The sequence below is a fragment of the Peromyscus eremicus genome, chromosome 15 (assembly GCF_949786415.1).
Source record: "Peromyscus eremicus chromosome 15, PerEre_H2_v1, whole genome shotgun sequence".
NCBI classification, from domain to species: Eukaryota; Metazoa; Chordata; class Mammalia; order Rodentia; family Cricetidae; genus Peromyscus; species Peromyscus eremicus.
Genome location: NC_081431.1, coordinates 28,710,838 through 28,728,213, shown reverse-complemented (window position 1 = coordinate 28,728,213; position 17,376 = coordinate 28,710,838). Strand labels below are relative to the sequence as shown.

At 38.1% G+C, this 17,376-nt stretch overlaps 1 protein-coding gene and 1 non-coding gene across 2 annotated transcripts in view; both read right to left on the bottom strand.

The window, feature by feature from the left end:
• Positions 1–17,376, bottom strand: part of Pou2f1 (POU class 2 homeobox 1) — a 142,156-nt gene that overhangs the window by 112,462 nt on the left and 12,318 nt on the right. The gene's annotated exons all lie outside the window — the stretch shown is intronic.
• LOC131925896 (U1 spliceosomal RNA) lies at positions 8,992–9,154 on the bottom strand. The gene has a single exon (XR_009383393.1). It is a non-coding gene; the product is annotated as a U1 spliceosomal RNA (small nuclear RNA).

Below are 17,376 nucleotides of genomic sequence, written 5' to 3'. Positions count from 1 at the left end.
TGAACCCAGGTCCTCTGCAAGAGCAACAAGCACTCTTAACTGAGGAGCCATCTCCCCAGCCCTAGTTTGTTTTTTTAATGTGTCTGTATGATGTGCATGTGTGGAGGTCAGAAGACAGCACTGAGTGCTGGTCTTTGCCTTCCATCTTGTTTGAGCCTTGTTTTGAGCTCCCAGGGACTCTCCTGTCTCCACTCTCAATTCACTGAAGGAGGACTGGATTTACAGATGTGTGCAAACATGTCCATCCAGCCCTATGTGGACTCTACAGATCCAAACTCAGGTCCTCACATTTACATGGCAAGCTCTTTAGCCATGGAACCAACTGCCTAGACTCTAAGAATAGTTTGTACAGAATATCTGTAAAATATCTGATCATAAGGACACTAACATGGGTCCCTAACTAAAAAATAGTATTCCTCCAAAATAATTCTACTCTAGGCTTGTATCACAAAATCTTACATTACTACCATATTTTACATTTTACCAATTAAAAACGCAATGACATCTTCTCTCTCGTTATATAAGCATCCACAAAATATCTTCCATTTTGCTTCTAAGCTTACAAAATCCCAAGTAGTTGCTATGTATCTCTTTAGAGAACAGATGACATGAGTCCCTGGTAACACTTAATGACTGCTCTTCTGTGATATATGAATGACACACCTGGTCTCTAAGTATGTCTAGACACATACTGGATATTACTGTGAGGAAGGTTAAAAAAAAATCAAATTACAATTAAAATTTTTTTGCAATTTACAATAAATATTGGGTGTGAAGAAAACAGAGAATGGAATTTTTTGATGACCAATCATCAAAATGCCTCCCAACAATCAGTGTAGTACATTCAAAATAAGGACTATGAGGAGAAATTTGTTTTGTTTAAAAACAAAACAAAACAAAAAAAAACACCCTTAAATCACTTCTCCCAAATGATGAAAATGTTCCTAAGCTATAAGAAATAACAGAAAGCCGGGCATAGTGGTGTGTACCTTTATTCCCGCACTAGAGGAGCAGAGGTAGGCAGATCTCTGAGAACTGGAAGTCAGCCTGGTCTACATTTGAGTTCCAGGACAGCAGAAGCTACACAGTGAGACCCTATCTCAAAATTACCAAACCAGAAAATGGGACGTTTTAGAATCCCAACTGAAGGTAAGAGCACACAGCTCCATCAGGTAACTGCGGCATCAACGTTAAAAGTGGGGACATGAGAATCAGCTTAGCTTCAGAACCTTGGACATATTTTTCCACCTAAATCTCAAGATGCTTCTTTAAAATGGGGTTTCAAAACATGTACATCCTGATATACTTGAAAATTAGTTAAGCAATACAGTTAAGCACACAACCTGGTATATCACCATGATGTTAATAAATGATACCACTAGGCAGTCTTGTCTAAATAGATCCCTTACCATTTCCTACAAAGCAATCAATCAGTCTATTTCCCATTTTCTCCAATGTTCTTTTTGTTTCAGTGTTTTAACAAAAGCTTTTATTTTGCCTCTCAGCAACTTTCTTTAGATCTGAGGCTATCATATATCCGAAGTCTTGTCTATTTCTAACATTTTCAACTGGAAACAATGTTAGTGCTCAAAAGACAGACACTTTTCTAAAAGACAGAATGCCAGTAACTGACATTAGGCCAAACACCTAATCATTAGGACACAGGTATATGTTACTGTAGTGTTGTAGCTTTTCTTTTTCACAGAGCAAAAATAGAGCCAATAAGTTAATAAGAAACTGTTATCTTGCTTATGTTCAAGTGAGCACTGGCTGGTTTTTCAGTTTAAATCAAAGAAAAGTAGTGCCAATGTCAGATATTCAAGCAAGAGATTATTTGATACCCAAAATAAGACATGATTCCTCAGTACTACCTATTCTTGTACAAAACAATAAATGATTCCCTGAAGGACATGGTCTACAACTCACCTACCCAACTTAATAAAAATCTTATCACCAAATGTACCCTGAGCAATCGACAGCATCAAGAAATGGCTCTGTTATTTTGTTTAGGAACAAAATTAAAGGTTCTGGGGAGACATTTTTCACAAGCATATCTAGACAGTGAAAAGGAACTGCCAAATTCAGATAGTATTTTACTGCTTTATAAGTATCTCTTTCCCTAAAGCAATTAAAATTATGAGTGTTTGAAAGATTTGTGTAGCTGTGACCAGTGCACCCAGATATATTATATCAATAGGTATTCATTCAGGATCTTCACAGGAAGAAAGCCAATGTATAGCTATATCAAAGAGTTTCCATAAACACATACGCTCATGTTTTTGTACGCACACACACTTTTCCTTTATCCATAAGCAGTTCACCCAAAGACTACCATTTCCTAAGTTTTCAGCTGAAATGAGTGAGACCATACAGTACAACCACCACTGAACTAAGTGCAAGATCTGTAGGCTAGTTTCAGTTGCTTCTAATCACAGTCATGCAAATCAATTGACTCAGTTATTCTCAACTTGGAGCTCAAGGTTACTTTCATATTTTCATCAACTATTCAGCTAAAACTATTTCCACCACCTACTCTCTTAACAACTTTATACTTTCTATCATCAGTTGCGGTGCGAATCAATTTCAAGGAACAGAAAAACACAATACAAATGAAACAAGACAAACTAGAATCTTGTGGCTTGTGTAAAACATAACACTTTTAGATACTCCAGAAATACTGGCAGGACATTCCTTCTCTTGCTTCTTTGTTCTCACTTCCTCAGGTTAACTGCAACACACCACTTTAAGTAAAACAAAGACCATTCCATCCTCTAGCAAGCATGGTGATGGCTTCATCTGAGCGTAAACTCACTTTGAACCAACCAAGTGACTGCAGACAAACCTGAACCTGGAATCAGAGCTGCACCGCCACTGGGCATGAAGCAAACATGGAGATGAAGTTCTCTGAAGCAAAACCACTCATGTTGTCTCTACTCTAAACAAGGTAAGTCCCTGCATTTAGGACCCTATCTCCCAGCTGTTGTCTCCTGTCTCCCATATTTCCTCCTAAGAACTAATTGTTCCCTTGATATTCTTCCTCATCTTGATGTTTGGCACAGTCACTGTTCCTGTAGTTGAAAAATCACTCTTACCTTCTAAATCTAATCAATCATCAATTCTCAAAGATTCTACCTCCCCTCCTACTTTTTCCCACTTGCCAACTAGGACTCTTAGGACTCTTTAATCTGGGCCTCTAAGTCACCCTACCCCAACCCCACCCTCAGCACTAGGACTCAAACCCAAACCATGAGCAGGCTAAGCAAGTGCTCTCCCTGACTCTGTATCATTCTTACATGGATTATTCTGATGCTCGTCCAGCAACCTTGCTGTCTCCAGTTTCATATCACTAGAATGCATGCTCTGTTACCTGTTCTCTTTCTTAAGTTCAAATCTAATTTTACTCTCCATGTTCATAAAGCATCCTATTTGCTACCCTCTATACCCTGTAGTTTTACTTGAAATTTCCAAAATTCAGAAAGCTATTTCCCACCTATCACTTAGTTCACGCTAAGCGATAGCGTGATAGATTCTAGATAGGAATTTCTTTGTGAAAAATCTCTAGATTCAAAGGGGCTTCTCTTCTAAATCACCTAGAAGAATGAGGTTGAGCTAAGGTCTTTCTGATTTCATGAAACACTTGTGAGATATCTAAAAGGACCTTGTGCCCCTTTAAATATCTACATGGTAGTTCTCCCTCACTGGCAGAAGAGGGCCCAAGACCTCCACTGGATGCCAAAAGACAATAATGACCCTGCATAATCTGACTTTCTCCTTATAAACACATACCTATTATAAGGTTTAATTTATAAATTAGGCATATGGTGATATAGAACAATTACAATATATATTGTAAAAAATATATGTGAATGTGGTCTCTCAAATACCATTTTTTTCTTTTCTTATATGGATAACTTCTATGTTTTCATTTAAAGGAAACACTATGCAAATCTCTTGTATCTGAGTCCATTACTAAGTAAAATAAAGATTACTTAAATACAAGCACTAGAAAACCCTAATAGTCAATCTAGTAACCAAAGCGGTTACTGTCTAATGTGAGGGCAGCATACATAACCTGAAAGGCTCACAACCTGGATAGGATAGAACAAAATGGTACAGGATTTCACCATGGAATTCAGGCATCATGTAATTCAAGATGTTTAAGTTGTTATTTCTACATTTTTTTTCATGAAATATTTTTATATCAAAGTTGATAATGGGTAACTGAAACTAAAAACAAATTTTGGATGAGGGGGGAACTTGCTTCCACCTCCCCAGTGCTGGGATTATAGGTGTGTGCCACCTTTTTGCTGGGAATTAACCCCAGGCACCTTGTACAATACCAACTAAGCTACATCCCCAACTTCCATCATAATCTTTAAATCAGATTAATACTCTAATTGTATGAAAATTATTAAAACAACACTAAGGCATTTTTCCTAATTTCAGAAAGTATTAAAACTTTTCTTCTTTAAAAACCAAGTAATGTGTGAACAGGCTTCTAAAAGCAAAGTGTTTTATTTAAATAACTGAATATACATTATACAGGTATCTGGAATACTATGTTCAAAGACCCAACCATACCAGGAAAAAAAAAAAATCTATTCTGCATTCTAGTAAAAAAACAACACCCCCCCCCAAAAAAAACCCCAAAATTTATAAAACTGCCTAGATGAAGCTAGAGTCTGAACGCTTGTCAAGTTTTTGTTTTTTTCTTCTTTTTTTTTTTCCTTCCCCTTTGCTGCTCCAGAAAAGCAAGGGAAAGGATCAAAATCCAAAGGAAACACAGCAAAAACTGACACCTTCAACCAGCCAACGTTTCTACTATTGTAGAAGTAGGCACATCTGACACCAGATTCAAAAAAAGAACAGCAAGGACAGACAGGAGGGCAGGGAACTGATCACCACAATGACCTCCTCCTCTGATGAGCTATGAATGAAAACTTAACTTAGTTCTAATTTAGACTCAAGAAAATTAAACTAGAAAATAAAGAATGAAACAGGAGAGGACAAAATAGTGTCTTATTCCACAGGAGCTATTTAATAAATCATTGCAGACTGTAGAGGCTGAAAGTTATGTTTCTGACTCAAATATAAACTCTTGAGCTGATGAAAATAAAAGCAACTAATTCAATCCATTAAATAGAAGAACTACAGAAACTCTTGTTCTCTTGTTTCTTGAAAATCAAGTCTCTGTCTTTCAGAAGTATCTTATTAGCAAATTCATCATTAAGTTCTCACTGGGCCATCTTACTTTAAAATATACACTGTAACAATGAACTGCATGCAATAAAAGAGCATTAAAAACTCCACAGGCCCAATTAGATTATGTAAACTGGAATTAAATGTATACACTAATCAGTTAATGGAAAGAACCTGGCAAAACGCCAGCCACTGTAGCCTTTGCAATAGAAATAACAGAAATTTCACCTTAGAGAAGTATGTTTTTTCTTAGTGTCATCACATTCTCAGATCAAGTCACAAACTACCAGAGCATGTTGGTGCATAACTACAATCCTAGTACTCAGAAGCTGAGGCAAGAAGATCTTGAGTTCAAGGTCTACTTAAGCTATATAGGGAATCCAAGAACAGCCTGGGCTACATAGCAAGATGCTCTCCAAAAAAAAGGGGGGGGGGCATAATTAGTTATCCACATCAATTTGCTTTGATATAAGAAACACCAAATTCGGTTACAATTTTAAAGAACATTTTAAAATCTTTTCTAACAATCATAACTATTTTGTTTATCTTGTTCATCTTGCCATTGTGACTCAATTATGAACATTCTTCAGTTTAGAATTTATAACAAAATAAAAAACCAAAAACATACTAATTTGGTTTGTATTCTCAAATGATCAACAAAAGAGTTTAATACAGTGCTGGCTCTCCTTCACAGCAGAGAAAAAAATGAACATCAAAGACAGATGTGGAGTCTTAAACTCCTCCACAACACTTATTTAGTGGTTCTTGCATAGACATCTTCAACATGGAAAACTGGTTAGGTATGAGAATTTGAAGAATACATTAGAAAGCACACTGGGAATTCTTCAGTCATCTCTTGTGGTGATTTGAGTAAGAATGGCCACCATAGGCTCATAGATTTGAATGTTTGGTTACCAGGAGAGGCACTATTAGAAGGTGTGGCCTTGTTGGAGGAAGTGTGTCACTGGGGGTGGGCTTTGAGGTTTCACATGCTCAAGTTGGACCCAGTGTCTCTCTCTTCCTGCTGCCTGCCAATCCAGATGTAGAACTCTCAGCTCCTTCTCCAGCACCATGTCTACCCGTGGGCCATGACAACAACGGACTGCAGTGAACTGTAAGCCAGCCCCAATTAAATGTTTTCCTTTAAAGAATTGCATGGTCATGGTGTCTCTTCACAGAAATAGGAACCCTAACTAAGGCATCTCTTAAGGGTATATACCTGTGAGTTCCCTCAAGTTTGGTTGTTATTGTGCAGATCATCAGTCAGCTCCAGTGGCATCCTCCTAGGGGCGTGTTAACAATAAACTAATTCTCTGAAAATAAGATCGAATTTCCCCTTTCATATTCTTACAGTGACATCAAGAATAAAAATGCTACTAAGCATTATTTTCTACTTTTACCTAAAACTAAAACATCACAATCTGAATTCTGAGAAGTACCCATAACTTAATTATACATGATTAACACAACAGCAAAGTCAAACCAAAGGAGACAAGCAATATATCCCACATCATGATGGTAATTTGTTTCTGTCTGATCTGTGGCAGACATTTCTCCTCCAAACCACTAGCATATCTCTAAAATTCTGAGACAAGTGTTTATTCATTTGTTCTTCCTCTCATATCCTTTTCTGTTCTTTGTTGTTCAGAAACAAAATGCCCAGAATGGCAATAAAGGTCTAAACACTCGGAACATAAAGTCCAGTGGTAGGGAATATCCTCAAAAGACAACACAAAGAATCTCATCATGCACTCAATGCTACTTTCCAGTGAAGAGTTTGCAAATCTCAATTACAAAATTAACATATCCCCTGCTAATAAATGAGTATCTCCTCATCTGATATTAAACAAGGGGCAAGGATAACTATGCTCTTGTGAATTATCATAGAATTCACTGCACATGAAAGGCCACTGTTACCCTATGTGGGTCATCATCCTCAATTCTATGACTATCTCTTTGTTTTAAATCTATCACATCAACAGCCAGATCTTAAACCTTGTCATCACCTAGAATTAACTGACTCTCCTCTAAAACTTTAAACTCTCCAACTGCAATCCCAACCTCCTAGATCTTTCATACCCTTCCTCCCTTTACAGACCTATTCTCAAACTCATCCAAACTTCCAGCTCTTCCACCCTCCCGAGAGACCATCAATTTACTCCAGTCTTTCCTTCCCTTTTAATTATACCACGTGGAATGCATATGCCAATAAAGCCCTGGATCCTGGAAAGCTATCTTCTCTGTTTCCTTCTTTGCTGTTCTTTCAACATCTTGACTTCCTAAGTGCCATTAGAAAAAATAAAAATAGAAGGCATAGCCCTATACCACCTAAGTTTTCTCAAACTGTGTCTTTGGAACCTAGACTTCAATAGGTTTGAGAAGGAGAATTCCAGGTAAATAAAAGGAGGAAATTTAGAGTTTACAGTATTTCAAAGAAATCTAGAGATGGCATGGGAGAAAGCTGGTATCTAGAAGGAATACAAAGGAGAAGCTTGAGTGTGCAGAGGTTTGCACTGATAACTAAAGGGTAGAAGTGAGAAAATGATGAAAAAATGTACGAAGTTCTGGACAGGCTCAATGGCTTCTTACTTTATAAATTTTAGTAATACAAATAAATTTTAGTTTTTCTGGATACTTATCTCCAGCACAACCCAGGATTTAGCTTCTTGCAGGGTAAAAGTCCCAACTCTGAAACCAGACAACCAGGGTTTAATGCCCAACTCCTCTATTTCTTAGCTATGTGGTCTAGACTAGACAAGTCATCTCATCATTCCTAATGTTTACCTTAAGTTACCATCATCATACGTTTTAGTCATTCATTTTCTATTTGAAGCCAAGCTATCAAAAATGAGCAATAAATCAAAACTCCCCATGAAGCCTCGCAGAGCCTTCTTTATGATATAATCCACAACTCTAGTTTGCAGATGAAGACATTTTACCCTGAACAAATCATGACCAGAGCCAGAAGTGGTGGTTAATATCTGTAATGGGAAGCAGGAAGATTTTGGTAAGTTGAGGACTGTCTAGGCTACAGTATGAGACCCCATCTCAAAAGATAAACAACAAATCAAAGACTAAGACCGCTGAAGGAGACAGTAACAAAACACAAACAGTTCTTTTTTTCTGCTATGCATATCTATAGGGCTCCTGGAGTCGTTTCAATGGGTGCACAAAAAGCTGAGCAAAGAGGGGAGGTAATATAACTTACCACTGAAAGTATTCTCTATCTCAGCCAACCAAGTATCACACCAATGCATTGTGTTTTTCTATGAATGACATGGAGTTTCAAAGACTGTAACAAAACTGTCCTTCATGATCTCATAACTAGAAGTAAGCTTCAGAAATGTTTGCTTTTCCAACACTCATTACTCTTCCTTTTACAGTTGTGCTACTACCTAGAAAATGTTGTTACATGGCAGTCACAAGTAGTATGACCTTTCCTTCTAGAAAATGAAGTCCATAAAGGGAAGTCTCTCATGTGATCCTCATACCCCTACCCCATATGCATGCAGTCTTCCAAGGCCCAAATCCAAACCCTAGAGAACTTTAAACACTTTTAAATTTTATTTATTTCATTACTTTTTTGTATGTATGAATGTTTTGCCTACACGTATGTGTGTACCTTATGCGTGCCTAGTACCCTCCAAAGTCAGAGAAGGCAGTGGATGCCCTGGAACTAGAGTTACAGATGCTTGTTAGACACCATGTAGGTGCTGGGAATTGAACCCAGGTTCACTACAAGAGGAACAAGTTCTCTTTTTTTTTTCTTTTCTTTTTTTTTTTTTTCCTCTACAGGGGAGAGTGTGAACGCAGTCCCCCACTACCACAAATTATGCAGTCGAGTTTCCCGCATTTGGGGAAATCGCAGGGGTCAGCACATCGGAGAGCAATGGATAAGCCTCGCCCTGGGAAAACCACCTTCGTGCTCATGGTATCTCCCCTGCTAGGTAAGTATGGAACAAGTTCTCTTAACCAATCAGCCAACTCTTCAACTGGCAAACAACCAACTTTGGGCTTCAGGACTCTTTTTTTTCTTCTTTTTATTCCTGAGACAGGGTTTCTCTGTGTAGCTTTGGAGCCTGTCCTGGAATTTGCTCTGTAGACCAGGCTGGCCTCGAACTCACAGAGATCTGCCTGCCTCTGCCTCCCAAGTGCTGGGATTAAAGGTGTGCGCTACCACCACCTGGCAACTTTTAGGATCCTAAAAATTACTGAAAGTTAGGTGTCAGGCAGATTTCTAAGAGAGCCTCCCCTGACACCTGACTCCTAGTATTTCTACTTCCCCTTGAGTGTGGAATGGATCAAGTTAACTTGCTTCTAATAACACGATAGAAGGGAAGATAGTACTTGGAAGATTATATTAACAGTCAACTGAGGATTCTTTTGCTCTAGTAGATGAAAAGAATGCACACTCTAAGTACCACTTGTTTAATGTCAGTAACTCTGAGCCTCGAATGTTTGGAGCTGTCTGCTTGCGGTGTGACATCTCGGCACTTAAGTTCCAGTGGCCTAGTACTGAGCTTGAAGTGTTGGACCCTCCCTCTTAGAATTATGGATCCTAAGAAGCCAGAGCTCTTAAAAGCATTCTGGAATTCTCCTGACAATCTTTTCTACACCTCAGCTCTCTGCTGCCCTTCACCCTTCTCTGTCTCATCAGCTCTTCATGTCCCACAGTTTCAACTTTCTACTGTCTCTCTCCCACATTGCTCTCTTCTGTTGACTATGCCTTGGCTGGGGCAGAGTTAATGGCTCTTTGTGTTTTTGACTCAGCCTAATAGAGATGAAGGCCACAAGTAGGTCAGTGTGGGAGAAGGGTCTGACAACTGTCAATCAAACAACTGAAATACCTGTGCCTGACAATTTTTGTCATTGTGTGTGTGTGTGTGTGTGTGTACACATACATTCATATACACTAAGGGGTGCTAGCCATGAAGATTGAACATAAAATTAATAGTCTCATTTTCGGGAAATTTTCATTCAATACTTAGCCCTTAGCCAAACAGCACTTCAGAGGGAAAAAATATCCTCTTGGAGTCGAGTCTTCCTAATCTGTCTCAATTCAGTTACAAAAGCAATGAATTTCTTTCCTTGCTAGCTTTCTCTCTGGTTCTTCTCTTTAACAAAGCTGGAAAAGCCACAAAGCAAAGGAATGAGGGCAGTTTCTGAACAACTAAGTGCCTGACAAGAAGAAACTGAAGCCCTCAGTTCCACAGCCAGTAAGGAGAACTGAATCCATCCAACAACCATGTAAGCCAACTCAGTAGAAGATCTCTCCCAGCTGCACCTTCAGATAACACTATAGCTCCGGCCAGTGCAATGCAGCCTTGTAAAACACAGACAACCCAACAAAACCATGCTCCGATTCCTCACCATGAAAACCTGTGACTTCTTTGTATGTACTATCTATCCTTTAACAGAAAATTCATTCTCAATTTCACATTCTGGCTCGGATTCTTACACTGTTCTAGCCCTATTCAGGGAGGATCTTAAGCTCTCTGAGGTACTCTGTACTTAGGATTCTCAGAGCAGGAATGAGAAGGAAACTGGCAATATTATTAAAAACATGCACAAGCATGCTCTGAGCAGGTGATTCTAACCTTCATCAGCTATGCATAGATATGCACAACAGAACAAAAACAATTCTATGGTACTACTGCTGAGATAGTTATCTACTATGTTTAACATGTTTGTAGTAGTGGGCATGATACGAACAACATAAGGCATGTCATAATGAAAGCAGTCAATCTTGAAACTAACCCAAGAAAATATTTAGTAAATATGTATCCATTATCACAGGAGCTAACCACTATGCTTTGCTTCTCACCTCCAAAAACTCTAATACTCACACTGGACAGAGGAATGTAAGAAAATTAATCCAGGCATGGTGGTACATGCCTTTAGTCCCAGCATTTGGGAGACAGAGGCAAGTGGGTCTCTGTGAGTTCAAGGCCAGCCTGGTCTCCATAGTGAGTTCTAGGACAGTTAGAGCTATATAGTGAGACTCTGTCTCAAAAAGGGGGGGGGGCCCAAGGGGAACCTCTAGTTTGCACAAAATAAAAATTACATATAAGCTTAAATATGGTGCTAACATTACTGTTTTAACTGATGTAAGTTTTAAAATCAAAGGAACTTTTAAGCATATAGGGCTATATGCTTAAAATATAGGTTGTTATTAAACTAAATAAACAATTAGATAATTTGTGATTTTCTATTATCCAGAACCATTCTACCTTAAGCTAATTCTACCAACTGAAGTTGTATGTAGATTAATTTTAAAACCAATAAATCCTGCTATCACCTTACTGCAGCAAAGGTCCCCTTCAAATTCTTTTAATTGCATCATTACTTCATCTGCTTAAGTGACTTTCTACTGGCATCACTGTGTACAAGTCAGCAGTAACTAGAATTAAGATTGTCGATTCCTTCCTTTTAAAGCAAAGTATTTAGTTATTCTCTCCCCCTCCCCTCTCTCTCCAGACAATCTGGAGTTGTATGTAATAACACAAACAAGTTATAGCAGATGTTTTGTTAGGTTACTGCTTGACATCATCCATTGAGAAATTAACGGTGAAACAATAAGTCAGGTTAACTGCTATCTCCTGGCTAAGAACTTTCTGAAACAATTTCTACAGAACCAAGAGTCTCCAAAAGCAAAAGGTCTAAATTATAGCAAATCTCTACAAACAATAATGATAAAGAACTCTAGAGAAGGCTACAAAGTAAGCAAAAAAGGAACAGTAGGACATGGAGAGAATATATTAAAGGTATTTGTAAAGAAAGCAAAAACTAAATAAGAACAAAAAACGTGGAGGGAGTTTCTTTTTTTAAGTTATTTATGCAGGAATACAAGAAAAACTGACAGGAAACTTACAATTACTTAGGAAACACAGAGGGAAAAATGCAGAGTTCTCTACAAGCTTGCACAGCTCATCATTTATCTGTGTCCTGCACATTAAATCAGGACTCCCCACTTAACTACGCTGTGATTTAAAATGATGCTTGTCATGTAATAAAATCACAACTATATATATACAAAATATTCAATTACCTCTAAATTACAGCCAGTATTCCTTCCAACACTATCCTTTCCTTTAATATTTTAATTTGTCCACTATTTCCCCCAAATAGTCATGTCTCAATTGCTTCACCCTCTTTTTAAAAGACATTTTATCTATTACTGTATGCATGTAAAACGTGCAGGTGTGTGCATGCTGAGTCCATGTGTGGAGATCACAGGAAACTTTGTGGAGTCCGTTCTTTCCTTCCACCTTTCCGTGGGTTCCAGGGACAGAACTTGGGCTTGAGCAACAAGTGTTTGCTCTATCTGCTGAGCCACGCATGACACTGGCCCGTCAATTCTTTTGTATGGTCAACCTCCTATTGGAGTTTTATCAAAGTATTCATAATTAACAAAATGATCCTCAACCTTATGCATATAAGCCAGTATTTTCTACCATCTATTGTGTTAATTTTGCCTGCAGAATCTGATAGAGCCTTAAATACTGTACACAGTTAAATCTTTCCCTTCCATGGCTTCTGAGTTGTTGTCATGTCAGAAGCCTTTCAATCCATAAACTAAATAAAAACTTTTCCTACTCTTGCTGTAGTATTTTCAGTTACCCTTTGAACATTCAAATTGTAATCCCTTCAAACTAATTTGTATGCAGTATGTGACACTGACATAATTTTCCCCCTCCAAATAAGGAGCCAACTGTCCCAACCACCTGGTCCTTCTACCTAATGCCAATTTCAATCATTCCAGGCTCCTAAACTCTAGTTTAATGATAACAAGACATTTTCATGGCTGCATTAAAGTGATCATTTTTCAAAGTTTATTGTTGTTCAGGGGGCTATGCATTTTGCTTCTAACACTCCCAGCACCTGCTTGAACAAAAATAAAAGAGAGGGGGGAAAGGAGAGTATCAAATTTGACTACAAAGCCAAAGTTTAACCATTAAGCCACCACAATACTTTATTATGTATTTGTACTAACAGTGTGATCTAAAATTACACTGAATTGTTGCCTATGGCTAGCACGTTTACACATGATCTTTCACTGGAATAAAACAGCAAAAGCCATATAAGAGAAGGTTCATATTTTATTGTAAATGGGAGTTAACCGCATTTTGATAGCGCCTCAAACAGGAATGTGGGAGCTTACAAATAATGCAAATATCTAACAACCTTACCTTTAACAAAATATTGTAAGTAGACTTTTAACCACAAGCCTTTTGCTGTCAGTGACAAATGGAATGTTTTTAGGGGAGAGTTTGATTTGACTAAGAACAACAAAGGGAAGGCCAAAGAACAATTTTCAGAATGTACCTAGCACTGTCGGGGACAGAGATGCTCTAGCCAACACTGAATAGTATATCCTGACCATGAGGGTAATCAATTTTAAGATGATCTCTAAGGAACTCCTCTGGTTATAATTTGGCTTATTCTAAAGCAAAATAATGTATTGCTCAATGGCTCAGAATTCTAGTGGACTTCACAATCACATTTCTCATAATAGGTTAATAGGTGAACACAAACATGCACTGTTTCTTTTTAGCAAGTATACTGCTAACAAGAGTCAATTCCTTGCTGACAAAAATTGAATTTCTAAGAATCAGGCCTGTCAATGAGCCTGCCAATACAGTATTAACCTTGATGTGCTACCTGAGTCATTAATACAATCACCTTAACTTTCTACCTTCAATGATAAACACTAACGGACAATTTCAAACTCAGTATTTATTCTGGTAGCACTCCTTGATGGTCTATACCATGCCAGTAGTGCTGCACTTCCTATGAACAAAACAAATATTTGTGCAAGATGTCTAAAGGGCATGTACTATCTCCATCCTAAATAACCTTTTCTTCTTTAAGTAAGACTGTTTCAAACATTTCTCACCCAGCCTCCCCACTACAAAGCTGTCTTTCTTAAAGGTGCTCTGGTATGATGTGTCTCACCTACAGGTGGAAAATATGAAACTTGTTACTGCACCCACTGTAACATTACTGTTGAGGCCACTACTTACGTCATCATATGGGATCCTACTTATGTCATTTCCTCTTAGCTTAGTGCCAGGAATTGTGCTCCTTGTAAAATCAAAACTGTTTCAAGTTTTATGTACATTGTTGTATGAATTCTAAATGGTCTTATAATAAAAACTCAGAGCCAGATACTGGGGTAAATACTGAAAGATCAGAGAGACAAAGGAACAAGCCACAGCCACTTCTTACCTCGCCAACTCTGACTGAATGCCTGAGTCCTCAGTCAAAAGGGCCTTGAGTTCCTGTCTCCTCACGCCTTATTTATATGCCTTTCTCCACCAAGCCATTTCACTTCCTATTCAGCCTTCCTAGTACTAGGATTAAAGGTGTGTGATCCCAAGTGCTGGAATTAAAGGTGTGTGCCACCACTGCCTGGCTGTTTCTCTTTTAAACTGGATTAATCTCATGTAGTCCAGAGTGGCTTTGAACTCAGAGATCCAGAGGGATCGCTGCCTCCTGAGTGCTAGGATTAAAGGTGTGTGCCACCACTGCCTGACCTCTATGTTTAATCTAGTGGCTTGTTCTGTCCTCTGATCCTCAGGCAAATTTTATTAGGGTACACAGTATATCACCACAGAACATAAACTGACTATGTTTCCATTTCTACATCATCCACCAGGAAGTCTAGAGAAGTATCTCTGCCCTATTGTTTGTAAATATTTAGTTTAATATCAGGTATTTTAGCTTATGTTTTTATTTTGCCTTTCTTGCTACCCAGCTTATAAACTTCTACAAAACAACCTTAAATTTGTAGGAGGAAGACAAAAATGAACACATAAATAGATAAGCAATGTTTTTTTTTTGGTTTTCTGTTTGTTTGTTTGTTTGTTTTTTTATTTAAGGGACTAGGGGTAAAGTATTTGAAAAGTCAGCAGAGAGGATTTCAGAATACAGCATTTAGATATAAAGACTCCCAGACCAGTCAACTCTCATCTACTTGAAGAATCAGGAAAAAGGACAGCTAGGGACAGGAGAAGAAGAAGAAAAGAGCAAAGAATAAGCCAGATAATTTATTCATAGAAATTAGTGGACCAGTAGTACAAAATGACAGAGTAATTCAGTCAAGCTCACTGTATGGTTAATGTTACACACAATACTTACATACATTCACTACTCCATTGATTTCACTCAAAAAAGTACAAATAACTTATAGATGTTAGAAAAGAAAACACAAAAGCTACCTGATAAAGATGGCCAAAGGGGTACTACCAGGAAACAAGACTGTAAATGGGACCTGTTTCTGAGCTTGTACCACCATCAAATAATAGGGAAAAAGAACCTACTCATGTAACATTCTGTCTACTGACCTCTCAAAGGACGACCCAGCAGGCAGTCTAGATAGGTACTTCACATCTACAGCATACAAGAGTATGTTCTTCCTACAACATCCCTCCCACTCAGGGTCATTATCATCTTTCCTCACCACTTCTGAACTTACTGAGGCTGTTACTGCTGTATGTCGACCATAGTTCACACATCCCACTCACTGAAGAGCCACCAATACCCACACATTGAGCACCTTCCTTCTACTCTTATCCTTAAATTGATGTTTCCTATCTTCCAGAGAATTCCAAGCTTGCTGGGAGGTTAGACTCCAGTTTAGTCAATATGGAAAAGATTTTAGAATAAGCCTGTCAGTTCTACAAGTAGGATTAGATTGTCAAAACTTCATTATCTTCTATTCCTCCTTTCTCCCTCCTCCTAAATCTCTGAATAAAATTTTAGAGTAGGTAGAGTTAAAAAAAAAAAAAAAGTACATATGTGCCCTCTAGTTCTTTTCTATTATTCTTTGTGAAGGTATGGTTCTCCAAGACCACAGCACCACAGCTTACCCATCCCCACCCAGACACTGCAACTAGATGCTCTCTAAATACAGGGCTAACACACGACTTGCAGGGAAATCATCTGACCACACTAGTAGAATGACTTCAGCTCTATTCTCAAATCTACGCTGATTCTTCAAAATACAGGAATAGCTTAGCTTTGGGTGATCCAAGGGGAAAGGATCCCCCATGGATCAGGTTTTCCAGTCATAAACTACAGGTACTCTGAAAAGACTAAAACTGGTGTGATATAACAAAAATAAGTCTGTTTTACATTTGAAAATACATAGAAAAATAAAATTTTAGTATGCCCAACTTAGAGCAAAAACACAAAAATCAAAGCATTCAGATGTCCATCTACCACCCTAGAAAAAAATCCAGAAGACTAATAGAAGAATTAATTGTACTAGATAGACTCTGGAGAGACTGACACTACCAACAGGACTGCGGGGTCGGCCATGGTGGTACTTGCCTTTTAACCCCAGAACTCCAGAGGCAGGCACAGGCAGAGTTCTGTGCGCTATGTAGGCCAGCCTGGACAACACAGCTAGTTCTAGGATGGTCAGGACTATATAAGTGAGACTCTTGTCTTTAAAAAAAAAAAAAAAAGAAAGAAAAGAAAAAGCGATACCATCCTCTAAGGCCTGACCCTAGCATCTTTAAATGTGTGTAATTCTATTAGACAAAGATTATGAGAGGCCATTGTTTGGGACCAGTCCCTGAAAACCAGACCAAATCAGAATGAAGTCATTTATACCAAGAGTCACTTTTCATACTGAACTTTGAAACACGGCAGTTTTCTAATCAGAAGGGATGTAATTTAGCTAAGCCAAAAAGAAAAGGAAATCTTATTTCAATCCCATAAAGGAAAGTAACTTTTTGTTCCACTTCTGCTTCCGTTAGCCCTTTTCTGCCTACAAAGCCAAGTCTCTGCTCAGCTCACTGAAGACTCATTCCATCCTAAAACATGAAATGTTTCCCAAATCTGAAACTGAGAATAAAAACCAATTAGATCTTTACACTAAGTTTGTTATAATTTTGTCTTCAAGCTATTCTCTAATCCTAAAGTTCCATTTCTAAGAATTTTATCATTGTTTTTGTTATTTTGTGGTACTAGGAATCAAACCCAGGGCCTTGCCGCATACAGGCAAGCACTCAAGCTGTAAGTTATTATCCCCACCAAAACTTATCCTAAAAGACAAAACACTATACATTAAATGTTTACTACAGCAATGCACCTTCAAATAAATCAAGTAAAAGAGACCGGTAAACTGTTCAATACAATCAAATACTATGTACCATCTGTAAAGTTTTT